This window comes from Bombina bombina, chromosome 5 (genome assembly GCF_027579735.1).
Source record: "Bombina bombina isolate aBomBom1 chromosome 5, aBomBom1.pri, whole genome shotgun sequence".
Taxonomy (NCBI): Eukaryota; Metazoa; Chordata; class Amphibia; order Anura; family Bombinatoridae; genus Bombina; species Bombina bombina.
Genome location: NC_069503.1, coordinates 716,791,405 through 716,809,437, shown reverse-complemented (window position 1 = coordinate 716,809,437; position 18,033 = coordinate 716,791,405). Strand labels below are relative to the sequence as shown.

The following is an 18,033-nucleotide window of genomic DNA, read 5'->3' as shown; positions in this document are numbered from 1 at the left end:
AAAGCCGACTATAAAATATAAAATTAATATCTGTATGGAAGATATTTTACCTTAAAATTTCCTCAGTAGCCACATCCCATTGTAAAGAAACTTTAAGTAGCCAATCAGGATCCTAGACCCAGGACTTGCAAGGCAGTGTACATCTGGCATGTGAAGGCACAGTCACATTATTTCCCTCCTCAGTTTAAGGAAGTTTGCAATGAAATCTCATGAGATCAAAGTAAAAGCAAAGTGTGACATCAGCAGTGTTGAAGCTTTTTTTTTTTCAACATGTTGCTGACAGTAGCTAAAGTATAACTATTCACAGAGCACTTATTATTATTGTGAGCTGAATACATTTTCAGGTAAACTATAATCCTTTTTTACATAGAGATATTAATATTGTCAGCGATAATAGAGATATTATCTTGTCAGCTTTTTACAGTTATGTTGTATTACTTTCACATGATTTAGAATATGGGCATTATGTCCCTTTAAAGGAACATTATTGTTATTAATCAGAAGTGAATGATGAAGACACCCTAACTTTTTATACAAAGGCCCATTTGCTAATTACTATTTATAGAGAGAGGGCTGGGTGCCACAGTATTATACTCACACATATGCTAAAGATAAAGCCTAAGGAAAAACATAATTTATACTTACCTGATAAATTAATTTCTTTCATGGTGGTAAAAGTCCACAATCCATTACTCATGGGAATTACCCTTCTTTACCACTAGGAGGAGGCAGAGTCCCAAACCCCAAGAGCTCTATAAAACCCTTCACACATACCTCAGTCTAACGTATAGCCAAGCAAGTGAGGTAAGAAAAAGGAATAAAAGAGCCATAAAAAGAGCAGGAAAAAAAATAACCCCAGAAAACACAAGGGTGGGGTCTCGTGGACTCTCATTACCATGAAAGAAATTAATTTATCAGGTAAGTATAAATTATTTTTTCTTTCATACAGGTGGTGAGAGTCCACGATCCATTACTCATGGGAACTAATACCCAAGTTGTGGAGTCCACGAGTAATAACAACAGGGAGGGGGGGGGGGGTTTAAAAAAACATTTTTTCACTGAGAAATTAAATTCAAAACCTCAAATAAGTATATTCTTCCTTAATGATAATTCCTGCATCATGGGACCAAAAGAGTTTCAGGTTAGCTGATAAATAAGGAGGAATCTGCTTCTACGAAAATAAAATCACCCAATCTCCCAAAAGACAAAGGAATAAATTTACTTCATAATGAAAAATTCTGAAATATATAAACTTATGCAAAGAATGATATCACGTTTATAAAACAAGAATTAGTATACACAATATACCTGACTGTTAGACAAGCACTATATAATTGGATAAACTGCAGATACTGATAAAAACCTGTTTAGAAAAGCAGAGACTGCATTTACTTAAACATTTACAAAGTGAAAATACACGTAGTATATTGCTATTAAACATATGCATGGTAAAAATTTAGCATCTACAAAGAGATTTCCTCTAATGGATCTCCTTGCTACACTGAGAACTGTAAAAGTCCTGTAAGAGGGTGTTAGGAATTTAAACATGCAGAGTAAAATGTATATACCTACATAGGCATGGAAAATATTGTGTACAGTAACTAGTATATGACATAAAATATCTGTAGTCTACAAAAAAAACATATACAGATTCTCATATTAGTAAATACCAAAAATGAGAATATGACAAAACATTATTGCAAATACATAAAATTAACTGCAGAATATAAACCTATCTACATAATCATGCAGTAAGTGAAAGCAATATAAGGCTACAACTCTATAGTAAATAATCATTTTCTTAATCACTTAAAAATAAACAGTATATTATATATACTTATGTATAATCTTCATTATTGCAGATAGGTATACATGTAATAAATGCATATAGACTCTAACATTAGGCAATCAGAGAACCTACACACAGTCAGTTTTGCAGCAACACAGAAATAACATAGTACTGGAACACATTTGTATAATACAAACAACAGTGTAAAAACAGTATCCAGATAATGAAAAAAAAAAAAGTAGCGAGCTTTCTATAAATGCTCCGACACTCTTTAAGCTTAGTGTTAATACACTAAAAAAAACAGACTGCAAACTGAAAATTCCAAATAAACCCCACTGGCAGCACCTTGCATGAGTACTCACCCCTTTCTAGCAACTAAATCCATAATTAGATTAATCAAACTGGATGAATTACAGACCCAGAACACTGCACTGCTTATCTACACTGAGAAGGCCTCAGTATATTTGAAAAACATAGGGAAGTTGTGTGTGTGTGTGTGTGTGGGGGGGGGGGGGGCTAATGGCTGGAATAGGGGCAAAAAAGAAATTAACAAAAACATACATTTCCTGTACTGAGAAAAATAAGCATTAGAAACCCATAAAACACACCCCCTACAAAACTATAGAGTGCACAACTAAACTGTTAACTGTACAAACATGCCAGTAGATATCTTAAAAGGCCAAACACCTATTATAGAAAGATGCTAAAAAAAAGTCTTGACTGAGCTGCCAGAGAGTTAAATAAAGTAATTCAGTATAATCTGTGATGTATTAAATAACAGTATAAAGAATGCAGGAACCTGTAAAATAGGCAAAAAAAGTCAAGAGAAGAAACAGAGAGAGTTTCCTGGCTATGTTGTACCCGACTGAGTACCTACAAATAGCCTCTGGGCAGTGTGCGCGCTAAGGTAAAGCACTTACCTGCAAAAACCCTTCACCAGCTTACCAGGGATGCAGCTGCAGCAGTATCCAGTAGAGAGTCCATCCAGTGTAGATATGGTTATGGGTATGGCAGAGGAAAATAGGAAATAATTCCACAGTAGAAGGCTGCAGGACAAGTCATTGTGACATCTGAGGGCAGCCATGGCAGAAATCCCATAGGAAATATCTTTTCCTAATGCTTACAAAACTGCAACCTTGAAAAAAGAAAAATGTATGCTTACCTGATAAATGTATTTCTTTTTTGACACGATGAGTCCACGGATCATCTTAATTACTAATGGGATATTCACCTCCTGGTCAGCAGGAGGAGGCAAAGAGCACCACAGCAGAGCTGTTAAATAGCTCCTCCCTTCCCTCCCACTCCAGTCATTCGACCGAAGTTAGGAAGAGAAAGGAAAAGCCAAGGTGCAGAGGTGTCTGAAGTTTACAATAACCCACAACCTGTCTATAAGAACAGGGCGGGCCGTGGACTCATTGTGTAAAAAAAAGAAATAAATTTATCAGGTAAGCATACATTTTCTTTTCTTTTTTAAGACATGATGAGTTAACGGATCATCTTAATTACTAATGGCATTCAATACCCAAGCTAGAGTACACAGATGATACGGGAGGGACAAGACAGGGAATCTAAACAGAAGGCACCACTGCTTGAAGAACCTTACTCCCAAAAACAACCTCAGCCAAGGCAAAAGTGTCAAACTTGTAAAACTTTGAAAAAGTGTGAAGAGAGGACCAAGTTGCAGCCTTGCAAATCTGCTCCACAGAAGTTTCCAACTTGAAAACCCATGAGGATGCAACAGCCCTCATGGGATGAGCCTCAACTCTCTCGGGGAGCTGCTGTCCAGCAGTCTCATATATGCAAAACGTATGACGCTCCTCAGTCCAAAAAGAAAGAGAAGTAGCCATAGCTTTCTGTCTCTTACGTTTCCCTGAGAAAACCACAAACAGAGAAGAAGACTGACTAAAGGTTTTAGTCGCCTGAAGGAAAACTTTAAAGCACGGACCATGTCTAAATTGTGCAAAAATCTTTCCTTCTTAGAAGAAGGATTAGGACACAAGGAAGGAACAATGATCTCCTGATTAACATTCCGATCCGAAACAACCTTAGGAAGAAAACCCAGTTTGGTACGCGAAACAACCTTATCTGTATAGAAAATAAGATAAGGAGACTCATACAGCAATGCCGAGAGTTCTGACACTCTCCGAGCAGTAGCGATGGCTATCAGAAATAAAAACTTCCAAGATAGCAACTTAATATTTAAGGAATGCATAGGCTCAAACGGAGCCCCTTGAAGAACATTGAGAACTAAATTAAGACTCAACGGAGGAGTAACTGGTTTGAACACAGGCCTGATCCTTACCAAGGCCTGACAAAAAGATGGTACATCTGGAACATCTGCCAGTAACAAAACAGGTAATGCAGAGATTTGACCCTTCAGGGAACTCGTCGATAATTCTTTCTCCAAGCCCTCTTGAAGAAAAAATAAAATCCTAGGAATCCTAACTCTACTCCATGAGTAGCCCTTGGATTCACACCAGCAAAGATATTTACGCCAAATCTTATGGTAAATTCTTCTAGATACAGGCTTACGAGCCTGAAACATGGTCTCTATGACCGAATCAGAACCACCCCCCCCCCCCCCGCCTGGACAAGATTAAGCGTTCAATCTCCAAGCATTCAGCTTCAGAGAAACTAGATTGGGTGAAGGAAGGACCCCTGAATCATAAGGTCTTTCCACAACGGAAGTCCAAGGTGGCAGAGACGTCATCTCCACCAGATCTGCAAACCAAAACCAGCGAGGCCAGGCCGGTGCTATGAGAATCACAGAGGCCCTTTCCTGCTTGATTCGAGCAATTCCACGAGGAAGAAGAGTAAACGGAGGAAACAGGAATGCTGGATTGAAGGTCCAAGAGGCCGCCAGAGCATCTATCAGTTCCATCTGGGGGTCCCTGGATCTCGACCCATATCTCGGGAGCTTGGCATTCTGCCGTGATGCCATGAGATCTAAATCCGGCTGACCCCATGTTATGCTAAGTATGTTTTTGTTTTAGGATCTGTTTTTGCAGAGTTAAGAATTTGTAAATATGTATATTTGTGTGTAGCCAGCTATTGTCACCAATATAAACTTTTATATAAGTTTCAATACAATGGCAGATAGTCTTATAACACTTATATTAAGATAAGGTAGTAGTGAAATGAGCACCGACCTTGCGCAACAAAGTGTTAATCAGAAATAACAATTGTTATAAACATTTAGTCAAAGGATACTAGTAAGCAAGTATGAAGCAGAGTACTAAGATTATGACAGGAAGGGGTTAACCTGTTAAATGAAATGATATGCAGTTAGTGGCAGATGCGCAACACGTTAGCCTGTGTAAAGCTGTACAAAGTTATTAGGCATTAACAAAGTACATATACAATCCGGAGGTAGTACCTAGTAGGGAGAGCAGTTGTGACAGACACCGGTGCTGGAGTAGAGAGGAGTCCCGAAGGCGTGCTGCAGGTCAGGGGGCGTGAGTCAGTGAGAGCGTCTGAAGCTGTGAGAAGAGCAACCAGACTGCGAAGTTGTTCTGAGTGACTGTTTTTTAAAGGTACCAATATAGGAGGCTGTAGAAACGAAAGTGTTTAGCGGTCAAGCTACAATCTGTAATTCTTAAGATAAATTCCTTCTCAGGAATACTGGCTTAGGAGCAAGTGTTACACAGCACATGTAGCACCAGATTACCAAGCAATTTGGAGGAGGCAGGGGTGTGCTTAAATAAGGAGAGGCAGAAAAAGAACCAAGCCCCCACTTAAAGGAACAGTACCCTTACACCCCACTTGAGAGTCAGGTTGGAAAATACTTTCGGATGAAGTCCCACTCCCCCGGATGAAGTCTGTCTGCTCAGAAAATCCGCCTCCCAGTTGTCCAGACAGATAGCAAGAATGGGCTTCCGCCCATTGAATTATTTTGGAAACTTCTGTCATCGCCAAGGAACTCCTCGTTCCCCCCCTGATGATTGATGTAGGCCACAGACGATATGTTGTCCGACTGGAACCTGGTAAACAGTGCCGAGGTCAACTGGGGCCAGGTCAGAAGAGCATTGAAGATCACTCTCAGCTCCAGAATTTTTATGGGGAAAATAGACTCTGCTTGAGTCCATATTTCCTGAGCCTTTAGAGATCCCCAGACGGCTCCCCACCCTAGAAGGCTGGCGTCTGTTGTCACAAGCACCCAAGATGGTCTGCAAAAGAATGTTCCTTGGGAGAATGATCCAGAAACAACCACCATTGTAGAGAGTCTCCTGCTCCAGTAGAAGCCGGGGAGACAAGTCCGAATAATCTCCGTTCCATTGTCTCAGCATGTTCAACTGCAAAGCTCTGAGATGAAAGCGAGCAAACGGGATGATATCTATTGCCGCCACCATCAGCCCAATTAACTCCATGCACTGAGCCACTGAAGGCCGAGGAGTGGACTGAAGGGCTAGACAAGCATCGATAATCTTTGATTTCCTGACTTCTGTCAGAAATATCTTCAGAGATATTGAATCTATTATGGTTCCTAGGATAATCACACTTGTGTGTGGAACTAAGAAACTCTTTTCTAAAATCACCTTCCAGCCGCGGATCTTAAGAAGCATAATACCAAGTCCGTGAGGGACCTTGCTATTTGAAAGGATGGCGCCTGAACTAGAATGTCGTCTAGATAAGGCGCCACTGCAATGCCTTTTGTACGAAGCACCACCAACAGAGATCCTAGAACCCTTGTGAAGATTCTGGGGCTGTGACAAGACCGAAAGGAAGAGCCACAAACTGGAAATATTTGTCCAGAAAATCAAACCTTAAGAACTTGTGATGATCCCTGTGAATGGGAACATGTAGATACGCGTCCTTTAAATCCACTGTGGTCATAAATTGACCCTCCTGGATCAATGGAAGAATGAAGCGAATATTTTCCATCTTGAAGGACGGTACCCTGAAAAACTATTAGACTTTTGAGGTCTAGAATTGGTCTGAAGGTCCCCTCATTTGTGGGAACCACAAACAAACTGGAATAACATCCCAGACCATGTTCCTGTACCGGAACAGGAACAATTACTCCCAGGTTGGAAAGGCCTCTTACACAGTGTAAGGACACCTCTCTCTTTTCCGCAGAAAATCTTGAAAGCAGAAACCTGTCCCTGAAAGGAAAAACCTTGAACTTGTATCCCTGGGAAACATTTTCTATTGCCCCAGTATACCAAACATGTCGAACCCAAGCCCGAGTAAAAAAGGAAAGTCTGCCCCCAAAAAGATCCAGTTCCGGATCGGGGCAAGCCTGTCATGCTGTTTTGATTCAACAGCAGGCTTCATGATATTGTGTCCTTAACTCAAGAGCAAGTTACTTGGGCTATTTCCCCCTATCTGAAGCCAGACAGGGACTCCAAAAAAGGTTTAAACTGCTTATCTTTGGGGGAAAAAAATTCCCTGCCGTCCTGAAAGGAACAAAATTATTTCATACTTAAAAAAACCTTCTCCTATCCTGCGAGAGGGGTGTCTGTAAACAGAAAATATGACACCGGTACGCCGCTGTACTGGAAGCAGTAGCCATATCCAGCTTCTAACCATAGGGTCCCTCCATGCGAACAGCATCTCCCCCCAAGTTATAGCGAAAAATGGGGAACCCTATAGCCCTATCTGGTACAGAAATATACTTCTACCTAGAAGGGCATATAACAATAATAGAATAACCTACTGGTGGCAGGATCACCCAGAGTAGTTAAAACTTCCTCTAAGTAGTAAATGAAGGAATTTTAAGTTAAAACATGAGGAAAATAAACTCAGGATCAGATAAAGGAATAACTTCATCAGAGACCGAGAAATCCTGAAGCGATACTCCCGAAGCAACTTCAACCTCTGTTGCCAGATAAAGGAGTTACCCAGAGAGAGACTGATTGTCCTCCATATGTTACCGAAGAATCTTCCGCCTCATCTTTACGGAAGAAAAAATTGTAATTAATACACTACATAAAGCGTATTCCCTGCTTAGCACGGGAAAAGCATACCATGCAACAGATATCGCCATGATCTAATATGAGCGATGTTAGCAAAGCCACTCCAGATGGAGATTGCGAGGAAGCGCAGGGCACTGCATGTGTGGGCTACAGAAATTATTGGACACTTGAGGGAAAAAAATTCTCTATCCCCATAGAAACTTCTCTTTATAACGTAATGAAAACACTTGGTAGGATCTCTTGAGATTCATAGATGTAAGAGAGTTAACATTTTTAACCGGTATTGTCTCTTTAAATTTTAAAAAGAAATTTCTTTATTTAAAATAGCAGAAATGGCTGAATAGAAAAAAAACAAGAGGTAGATAATGTTGCCAACCCCCTCTACACCTCAGCTTAACCCAGCTGAGGTATCTGTCAGCCCATCTGCTCAATACAAGACTCAGCTGAAGTGCTGTCCTTTTAGCGCATACACTGTCATAAATTCTCAATAACAGTTAACACTAAGAGAGAGAGAGAGGTGCTATCCGACAAAAACACCCTGTTCCTTCCGATAACCGGAAGCCTAGTAAAAGGGTGCGTCCTTAAATTGGCGCCACACAAGCCCCGCCCCTCGTGGGTGTTTCAAAAGTTGTCTCCCGGTCGTTAATATTATTTAGTTAAGTTGAACCACGGGGAGAAATAACACATTAGGCAGTCTCATAGTTTATATCCTTCTTAGGTAGTTGCTTCTGTATTATTAACAAAATAGTGAAGCACCATCACCCTGAGTGTGCACACGGCATTACTGAGCTTGACATTACAGTACACACACAAGCTCCGCCCCCGAGGGCATTTCAATAGTCCTCTCCCGATTGCCATTGTTATGGGAGAATAACCGACTGACCCGACCCAGATTAGGACGTTACTTAGTCCGTTTAGATAAACTAACAGTGAAGCACCACTATGCATTACAGTACATCGACTGTTAAATAATAATAGAGAATCTCCCTCACACTGAGCTCGCACTCTGCATCGCAGCTCATATAGAAACTCCCGGTCGGCTAGTATTAGTGAAAACCGCTGGGAGAGGAGACTCACAATTAGCCCCAGTGCCTGCGTCCATACTGCCCTAGTAACTCCTAGAACACTAAGAGATTTTGTCCATGAAAACCCTATAAGGAGCCCTTAAAACTATGAGGTCTGTACATAGAAAATAAAGTGCCCCAACTTATTCTGAGTTTTCTTTATCCCCAGAAAAAAGGTTAGCACTTACCTCATCTACTGTCTGGCAGCAAGGCAGCTTCCAGGTTTAAGAGGTCCTCTCCCTCCCATTGACCTGTGGAAAAAAGGCATGCTGAGTAATCCTTTTACTCAGACTAAGGCATACAGGGCAGCAAAACACATGGGAGAATTATGTCCCACAAGTTCCCATTGCTCTAAAGCCACCAAAGCTCTCCTGTAGAGACTGATATGGACTATGGCTACACCCTAGGACAAAGCAGCACAATCTTGCACTACTTTGAAAATAATAAACTCTTGATAGAAGAATCTAGTCTAACACCTCACTTTACCTCTTCCTATCACTAGGCAAAGAGAATGACTGGAGTGGGAGGGAAGGGAGGAGCTATTTAACAGCTCTGCTGTGGTGCTCTTTGCCTCCTCCTGCTGACCAGGAGGTGAATATCCCATTAGTAATAAAGATGATCCGTGGACTCATCGTGTCTTAAAAAAGAAAAATGTCAAGGCATGAAGCACTAGAACAGCACTTTTTAATAGACACTCGTCCACTAACAAACAAGCAGCAAACAGCCAAACCAGTACTGAAACATATCAGCAGAGGTTACGGATATAGGAGTATATCTAGATCCATAAAGGGAGGCAAAAGACATGTCCCTGCGACCGATTATGGAGGGTTTATGAAAAATCTCCCATTAGGTGAAACCTAGAATCATAAACCATACCCCAAATACATCCCTCTGACAAGCACTGTACTCTAAGGGGAATCTGGGCCTCAATATAGACTGAAAATACCTTTCTCTGAAGAATAAAATGCACATCTTCATTTTTCATCCACCTCCAGCGGAGGCAAAGTAAAGACTGAGGTATTTGTGAGATTAGAGGGGTTTATAGAGCTCTTGGGGTTTGGGACTCTTTGCCTCCTCCTAGTGGTAGAGAAGGGTAATTTCCATGAGTAATGGATTGTGGACTCTCACCACAGGTATCAAATAAAATTAGATTACAATCATATTTTTGCAAAATTAATAAATAGTAACTACATTTCCTAGTATTTTTTACCTTTTTTTAAAGCTCACATTTATAAAATGCGTTACAAATACACATGCTTTATATCCTAATGAAAAATGTGTAAATTCTGATGGCTGCACAGTGACTCAGAGCCCTTATCTAGTACAATAACCCCAAATTGAATTTTTTGCAAAGAAAAACAGAATTTATGCTTACCTGATAAATTACTTTCTCCAACGGTGTGTCCGGTCCATGGCGTCATCCTTACTTGTGGGAATATCTCTTCCCCAACAGGAAATGGCAAAGAGTCCCAGCAAAGCTGGCCATATAGTCCCTCCTAGGCTCCGCCCACCCCAGTCATTCGACCTACGGACAGGAGGAAAAATATAGGAGAAACCATATGGTACCGTGGTGACTGTAGTTGGAGAAAATAATTCATCAGACCTGATTAAAAAAACAGGGCGGGCCGTGGACCGGACACACCGTTGGAGAAAGTAATTTATCAGGTAAGCATAAATTCTGTTTTCTCCAACATTGGTGTGTCCGGTCCACGGCGTCATCCTTACTTGTGGGAACCAATACCAAAGCTTTAGGACACGGATGAAGGGAGGGAGCAAATCAGGTTACCTAAACGGAAGGCACCACGGCTTGCAAAACCTTTCTCCCAAAAATAGCCTCCGAAGAAGCAAAAGTATCAAATTTGTAAGATCTGGCAAAAGTGTGCAGTGAAGACCAAGTCGCTGCCTTACATATCTGGTCAACAGAAGCCTCGTTCTTGAAGGCCCATGTGGAAGCCACAGCCCTAGTGGAGTGAGCTGTGATTCTTTCAGGAGGCTGCCGTCTGGCAGTCTCATAAGCCAATCGGATGATGCTTTTAAGCCAAAAGGAAAGAGAGGTAGAAGTTGCTTTTTGACCTCTCCTTTTACCAGAATAGACGACAAACAAAGAAGATGTTTGTCTGAATTCTTTTGTAGCTTCTAAGTAGAATTTTAGAGCACGGACTACATCTAAATTGTGTAGCAAACGTTCCTTCTTTGAAACTGGTTTCGGACACAAAGAAGGTACAACTATCTCCTGGTTAATATTCTTGTTGGAAACAACCTTTGGAAGAAAACCAGGCTTAGTATGCAAAACAACCTTATCTGAATGGAACACCAGATAGGGCGGAGTACACTGCAGAGCAGATAACTCTGAAACTCTTCTAGCAGAAGAAATATCAACCAAAAACAAAACTTTCCAAGATAATAACTTAATATCTATGGAATGTAGAGGTTCAAACGGAACCCCTTGAAGAACTGAAAGAACTAGATTTAGACTCCAGGGAGGAGTCAAAGGTCTGTAAACAGGCTTGATCCTAACCAGAGCCTGAACAAATGCTTGAACATCTGGCACAGCTGCCATTCGTTTGTGTAGTAAGACAGATAAAGCAGAAATCTGTCCCTTTAGAGAACTCGCAGATAATCCTTTATCCAAACCTTCTTGCAGAAAGGAAAGAATCTTAGGAATTTTTATCTTATTCCATGGGAATCCCTTGGATTCACACCAACAGATATATCTTTTCCATATTTTATGGTAAATCTTTCTAGTTACCGGTTTTCTGGCCTGAACCAGAGTATCTATCACAGAATCTGAAAACCCACGCTTTGATAGAATCAAGCGTTCAATCTCCAAGCCGTCAGCTGGAGGGAGACCAGATTTGGATGTTCGAATGGACCCTGAACAAGAAGGTCCTGTCTCAAAGGTAGCTTCCATGGTGGAACCGATGACATATTCACCAGGTCTGCATACCAAGTCCTGCGTGGCCACGCAGGAGCTATCAAGATCACCGAGGCCCTCTCCTGTTTGATCCTGGCTACCAGCCTGGGAATGAGAGGAAACGGTGGAAACACATAAGCTAGGTTGAAGGTCCAAGGTGCTACTAGTGCATCCACTAGAGTCGCCTTGGGATCCCTGGATCTGGACCCGTAGAAAGGAACCTTGAAGTTCTGACGAGACGCCATCAGATCCATGTCTGGAATGCCCCATAATTGAGTCAACTGGGCAAAGATCTCCGGGTGGAGTTCCCACTCCCCCGGATGGAAAGTCTGACGACTCAGATAATCCGCTTCCCAGTTTTCCACACCTGGGATGTGGATCACAGATAGATGGCAGGAGTGATCCTCCGCCCATTGTATTATTTTGGTCACTTCTTTCATCGCTAGGGAACTCCTTGTTCCCCCCTGATGATTGATATACGCAACAGTCGTCATGTTGTCTGATTGGAAGCCTTTGCAAGCTGAGGCCAAGCCCTGAGAGCATTGAATATCGCTCTTAGTTCCAGAATGTTTATCGGGAGAAGAGACTCTTCCCGAGACCATAGTCCCTGAGCTTTCAGGGATTCCCAGACCGCGCCCCAGCCCACTAGACTGGTGTCGGTCGTGACAATGACCCACTCTGGTCTGCGGAAGCTCATTCCCTGGGATAGATGGTCCAGGATCAGCCACCAACGGAGTGACTCTCTGGTCTTCTGATCTACTTGAATCACTGGAGACAAGTCTGTATAGTCCCCATTCCACTGTTTGAGCATGCACAGTTGTAATGGTCTTAGATGAATTTGTGCAAAAGGAACTATGTCCATTGCTGCAACCATCAACCCTACTACTTCCATGCACTGAGCTATGGAAGGACGTGGAACAGAGTGAAGAACTTGACAAGTGCTTAGAAGTTTTGACTTTCTGACATCTGTCAGAAAAATCCTCATTTCTAAGGAGTCTATTATTGTTCCCAAGAAGGGAACTCTTGTTGACGGAGACAGAGAACTCTTTTCTATGTTCACCTTCCATCCGTGAGATCTGAGAAAGGCCAGAACGATGTCTGTATGAGCCTTTGCTTTTGAAAGGGACGACGCTTGTATTAGAATGTCGTCCAAGTACGGTACTACTGCAATGCCCCTCGGTCTTAGAACCGCTAGAAGGGACCCAAGTACCTTTGTGAAAATCCTTGGAGCAGTGGCTAACCCGAATGGGAGGGCCACAAACTGGTAATGTTTGTCCAGAAAGGCGAACCTTAGGAACTGATGATGTTCTTTGTGGATAGGAATATGTAGGTACGCATCCTTTAGATCCACGGTAGTCATAAATTGACCTTCCTGGATAGTGGGTAGAATCGTTAGAATGGTTTCCATTTTGAACGATGGTACCCTGAGAAATTTGTTTAGGATCTTTAAATCCAGAATTGGTCTGAAGGTTCCCTCTTTTTTGGGAACTACGAACAGATTTGAGTAAAATCCCATTCCTTGTTCCGTCATTGGAACAGGGTGTATCATTCCCATCTTTAACAGGTCTTCTACACAATGTAAGAACGCCTGTCTCTTTATTTGGTTTAAGGATAAGTGAGACATGTGAAACCTTCCCCTTGGGGGTAGTTCCTTGAATTCCAGAAGATAACCCTGAGAAACTATTTCTAGGGCCCAGGGATTCTGAACATCTCTTGCCCAAGCCTGAGCAAAGAGAGAGAGTCTGCCCCCTACTAGATCCGGTCCCGGATCGGGGGCTACTCCTTCATGCTGTTTTGTTAGCAGCAGCAGGCTTCTTGGCCTGCTTACCCTTGTTCCAGCCTTGCATAGGTTTCCAGGCTGGTTTGGGCTGTGAGGCATTACCCTCTTGCTTAGAGGATGCAGAATTAGAGGACGGTCCGTTCCTGAAATTGCGAAAGGAACGAAAATTAGACTTATTCTTGGCCTTGAAAGGCCTATCTTGTGGAAGGGTGTGGCCCTTTCCCCCAGTGATGTCTGAGATAATCTCTTTCAATTCTGGCCCAAAGAGAGTTTTACCTTTGAAAGGGATGTTAAGCAATTTTGTCTTGGATGATAAATCCGCTGACCAAGACTTTAGCCAAAGCACTCTGCGCGCCACAATTGCAAACCCTGAATTTTTCGCCGCTAATCTAGCTAATTGCAAAGCGGCATCTAAAATAAGAGTTAGCCAACTTAAGTGCGTGAACTCTGTCCATAACCTCCTCATACGGAGTCTCTCTACTGAGCGACTTTTCTAGTTCCTCGAACCAGAACCACGCTGCTGTTGTGACAGGAACAATGCACGAAATGGGTTGTAGAAGGTAACCCTGCTGTACAAAAATCTTTTTAAGCAAACCTTCCAATTTTTTATCCATAGGATCTTTGAAAGCACAACTATCCTCGATAGGGATAGTAGTTCGCTTGTTTAGAGTAGAAACTGCCCCCTCGACCTTAGGGATTGTCTGCCATAAGTTCTTTCTGGGGTCGACCATAGGAAATAATTTCTTAAATATAGGGGGGGGGAACAAAAGGTATGCCGGGCTTCTCCCACTCCTTATTCACTATGTCCGCCACCCTCTTGGGTATAGGAAAAGGTGTGCACCGGAACCTCTAGAAACTTGTCCATCTTGCATAATTTCTCTGGAATTACCAAGTTGTCACAATCATCCAGAGTAGATAACACCTCCTTAAGCAGTGCGCAGAGATGTTCTAATTTAAATTTAAATGTCACAACATCAGGTTCAGCTTGTTGAGAAATTTTTCCTGAATCTGAAATTTCCCCATCTGACAAAACCTCCCTCATGGCCACTTCAGATTGGTGTGACGGTATGACAGAACAATTATCAGCGCCCTCCTGCTCTTCAGTGTTTAAAACACAGCAATCGCGCTTTCTCTGATATGCAGGCATTTTGGATAAAATATTTGCTATGGAGTTATCCATTACAGCCGTCAATTGTTGCATGGTAATAAGCATTGGCGCGCTAGATGTACTAGGGGCCTCCTGCGTGGGCAAAACTGGTGTAGACACAGTAGGAGATGATGTAGTATCATGTCTACTCCCCTCATCTGAGGAATCATCTTGGGCAATTTCATTATCTGTGGCAGTACTGTCCTTACTTTGTTTGGACTCTATGGCACAATTATCACACAATTTTGAATGGGGAGACACATTGGCTTTCATACATATAGAACATAGCTTATCCGAAGGCACAGACATGTTAAACAGGCTTAAACTTGTCAATAAAGCACAAAAAAACGTTTTAAAACAAAACCGTTACTGTCTCTTTAAATTTTAAACAGAGCACACTTTATTACTGAATATGTGAAAAAGTATGAAGGAATTGTTCAAAATTTACACCACACCACAGTATCTTAAAGCCTTAAAAGTATTGCATACCAATTTTCAGAGCTTTAACCTTTAAAATAACGGAACCGGAGCCGTTTACAAATTTAACCCCTATACAGTCCCAGCTACAGCCTTTGCTGTGACTTTACCAAGCCCAGAGGGGAATACGATACCAAATGACGCCTTCTAGAAACTTTTCCAACTACTTTCAGGTCCTCACACATGCATCTGCATGTCTTGCTCTCAAAAACAACTGTGCAGTAATGGCGCGAAAATGAGGCTCAGCCTACAACTGGGAAGGCCCTCCCTGACTGGAAAAGGTGTCTAACATAGTGCCTGACGTTAAAAAACGTTCCCCAAGTTTATAAGTGTGAATTATCAGCATAAACATGTATAAAATGTCCAAATAAAGCAATCGATTTAGCCCATAAAAGTGTCTACCAGTTTTATAGCCCATATTAAGCCCTTTATTCTGTTTGAAACTAAGAAAATGGCTTACCGGTCCCCATGAGGGGAAATGACAGCCTTCCAGCATTACACAGTCTTGTTAGAAATATGGCTAGTCATACTTTAAGCAGAAAAGTCTGCTAACTGTTTCCCCCAACTGAAGTTACTTCATCTCAACAGTCCTACTCTTTGCCATTTCCTGTTGGGGAAGAGATATTCCCACAAGTAAGGATGACGCCGTGGACCGGACACACCAATGTTGGAGAAATTATATCATTTATAAGAAAGAACATTATTTAAACATTTTACAGATTGAAAAACTGTCAAATGCATTTAGATAAGAGGCGGACTTCAAGTGCTTAGAAATTAGCATATGAGCTTACCTAGGTTTAGCTTTCAACTGAGAATACCAAGAGAACAAAGCAAATTTGATGATAAAAGTAAAATGGAAAGTTGTTTAAAATGACATGTCCTATCTGAATCATGAAAGTTTAATTTTGACTAGACTGTCCCTTTAAGTTTACAAAAAAAAAGTAAAGTGGAGCTTGCACTTCCTGGTCTTCATAATAAAATTAAAGGGACATACTACTCATATGCTATATCACTTGAAAGTGATGCAGCATAACTGTAAAAAGCAGACATGAAAATATCACTTGAACATCTCTATGTAAAAAGGGAAGATATTTTACCTCAAAATTTCTTCAGCTCACCAGAGTAAGTGCTTTATGAACAGTTATACTCCAGCTGCAAGTTGAGAAAAAAAATAGTCAATCAGTATCAGCAATGCTGAGATCATGCTTTGCTGTGATCTCATGAAATTTCACTGAAATCAGAGATTTCATAGTAAACTTCCTTAAACTGAATAAAAAAATAACATCACTCTGCCTTGTGCCTGCACATACTAGATGCACACTCCCTTCCAAATCATGGGACTAGCATCCTGATTGGATGCTTAAAGTCTCTTTACAATGGGGTGTGAATACTTAGGACATTTTGAGGTAAAATATCTTTCTTTTTTACATAGAGATGTTCAGGTGATATTTTCTAGTCACCTTTTAACAGCTATGCTGCATCACTTTCAAGTGCTTCCGTATTTGGGTATCATGTCCCTTTAAGGAACAATTATTTGTGCCAAAACTCGAAGGAGGGAACACATTACTATGAAGATATTTTTTTGCCTTCATGCATACAAAGTTTTAATCATAAAAGTACTAGCTGGAACACAATTGGATAGTTGCAGAATGAATTGGTGTATATCAGGAGAGAATGAATAACAAGTTTAAACAGTCACAAATGTGTAATAGTGCAATTATCTAATGTGCATGATCAATCCATTATTTCACTACTGCATGCCTCTAACTATGTGTTTAATTCACACAAATACACTTTTGTCACCCCGGATTTAGCTCAACAACTATGACCAGCTCAGGAGCAGAAGTATTTTAAACAGAGTGGACTTTAACTGTAAAGGGTTTAAACACATACAGCTAGATTACGAGTCTTGCGGGTACAGGTGTACCGCTCACTTTTTTTCCGCGACACGTGCTTACCGCAAATCCCCTTACGTAAATTGCGTATCCTATCTTTTCAATGGGACTTGCCTAACGCCGGTATTACGAGTCTTGGAAGAAGTGAGCGGTAGACCCTCTCCTGTCAAGACTCCTACCGCATTTAAAAGTCAGTAGTTAAGAGTTTTATGGGTTAACGACGTAACATAAAACTCAACTAAAGTGCTAAAAAGTACACTAATACCCATAAACTACCTATTAACCCCTAAACCGAGCCCCCCCCCCCCACATCGGAAACACTTAAATAAAGTTTTTAACCCCTAATCTGCCGACCGGACATCGCCGCCACTTTAATATATTAACCCCTAAACCGCCGCACTCCCGCCTCACAAACACTAGTTAAATTTTATTAACCCCTAATCTGCCGTCCCTAACATCGCCGACACCTACCTACATTTATTAACCCCTAATCTGCTGCCCCCAACGTCGCTGCTACTATATTAAAGTTTTTAACCCCTAAACCTAAGTCTAACCCTAAGTCTAACTTAAATATAATTTAAATAAATCTAAATAAAATTTACTATCATTAACTAAATTATTCCTATTTAAAACTAAATACTTACCTATAAAATAAACCCTAAGCTAGCTACAATATAACTAATAGTTACATTGTAGCCATCTTAGGGTTTATTTTTATTTTACAGGCAACTTTGTATTTATTTTAACTAGGTAGAATAGTTATTAAATAGTTATTAACTATTTAATAACTACCTAGTTAAAATAAGTACAAATTTACCTGTAAAATAAACCCTAACCTAAGTTACAATTACACCTAACACTACACTATCATTAAATATACAATTAAATTAAATAAACTAAAGTACGAAACCCCCCCCCCACTAAATTACAGAAAAAAATAAAATTACAAGAATTTTAAACTAATTGCACCTAATCTAAACCCCCTAATAAAATAAAAAAGCCCCCCAAAATAATAAAAAGCCCTACCCTATACTAAATTACAAATAGCCCTT

General features: G+C 41.0%; 1 protein-coding gene across 1 annotated transcript in view; it reads right to left on the bottom strand.

Annotated features, from left to right (window-relative positions):
* Window positions 1–18,033, bottom strand: part of HIVEP1 (HIVEP zinc finger 1) — a 445,290-nt gene that overhangs the window by 114,933 nt on the left and 312,324 nt on the right. The gene's annotated exons all lie outside the window — the stretch shown is intronic.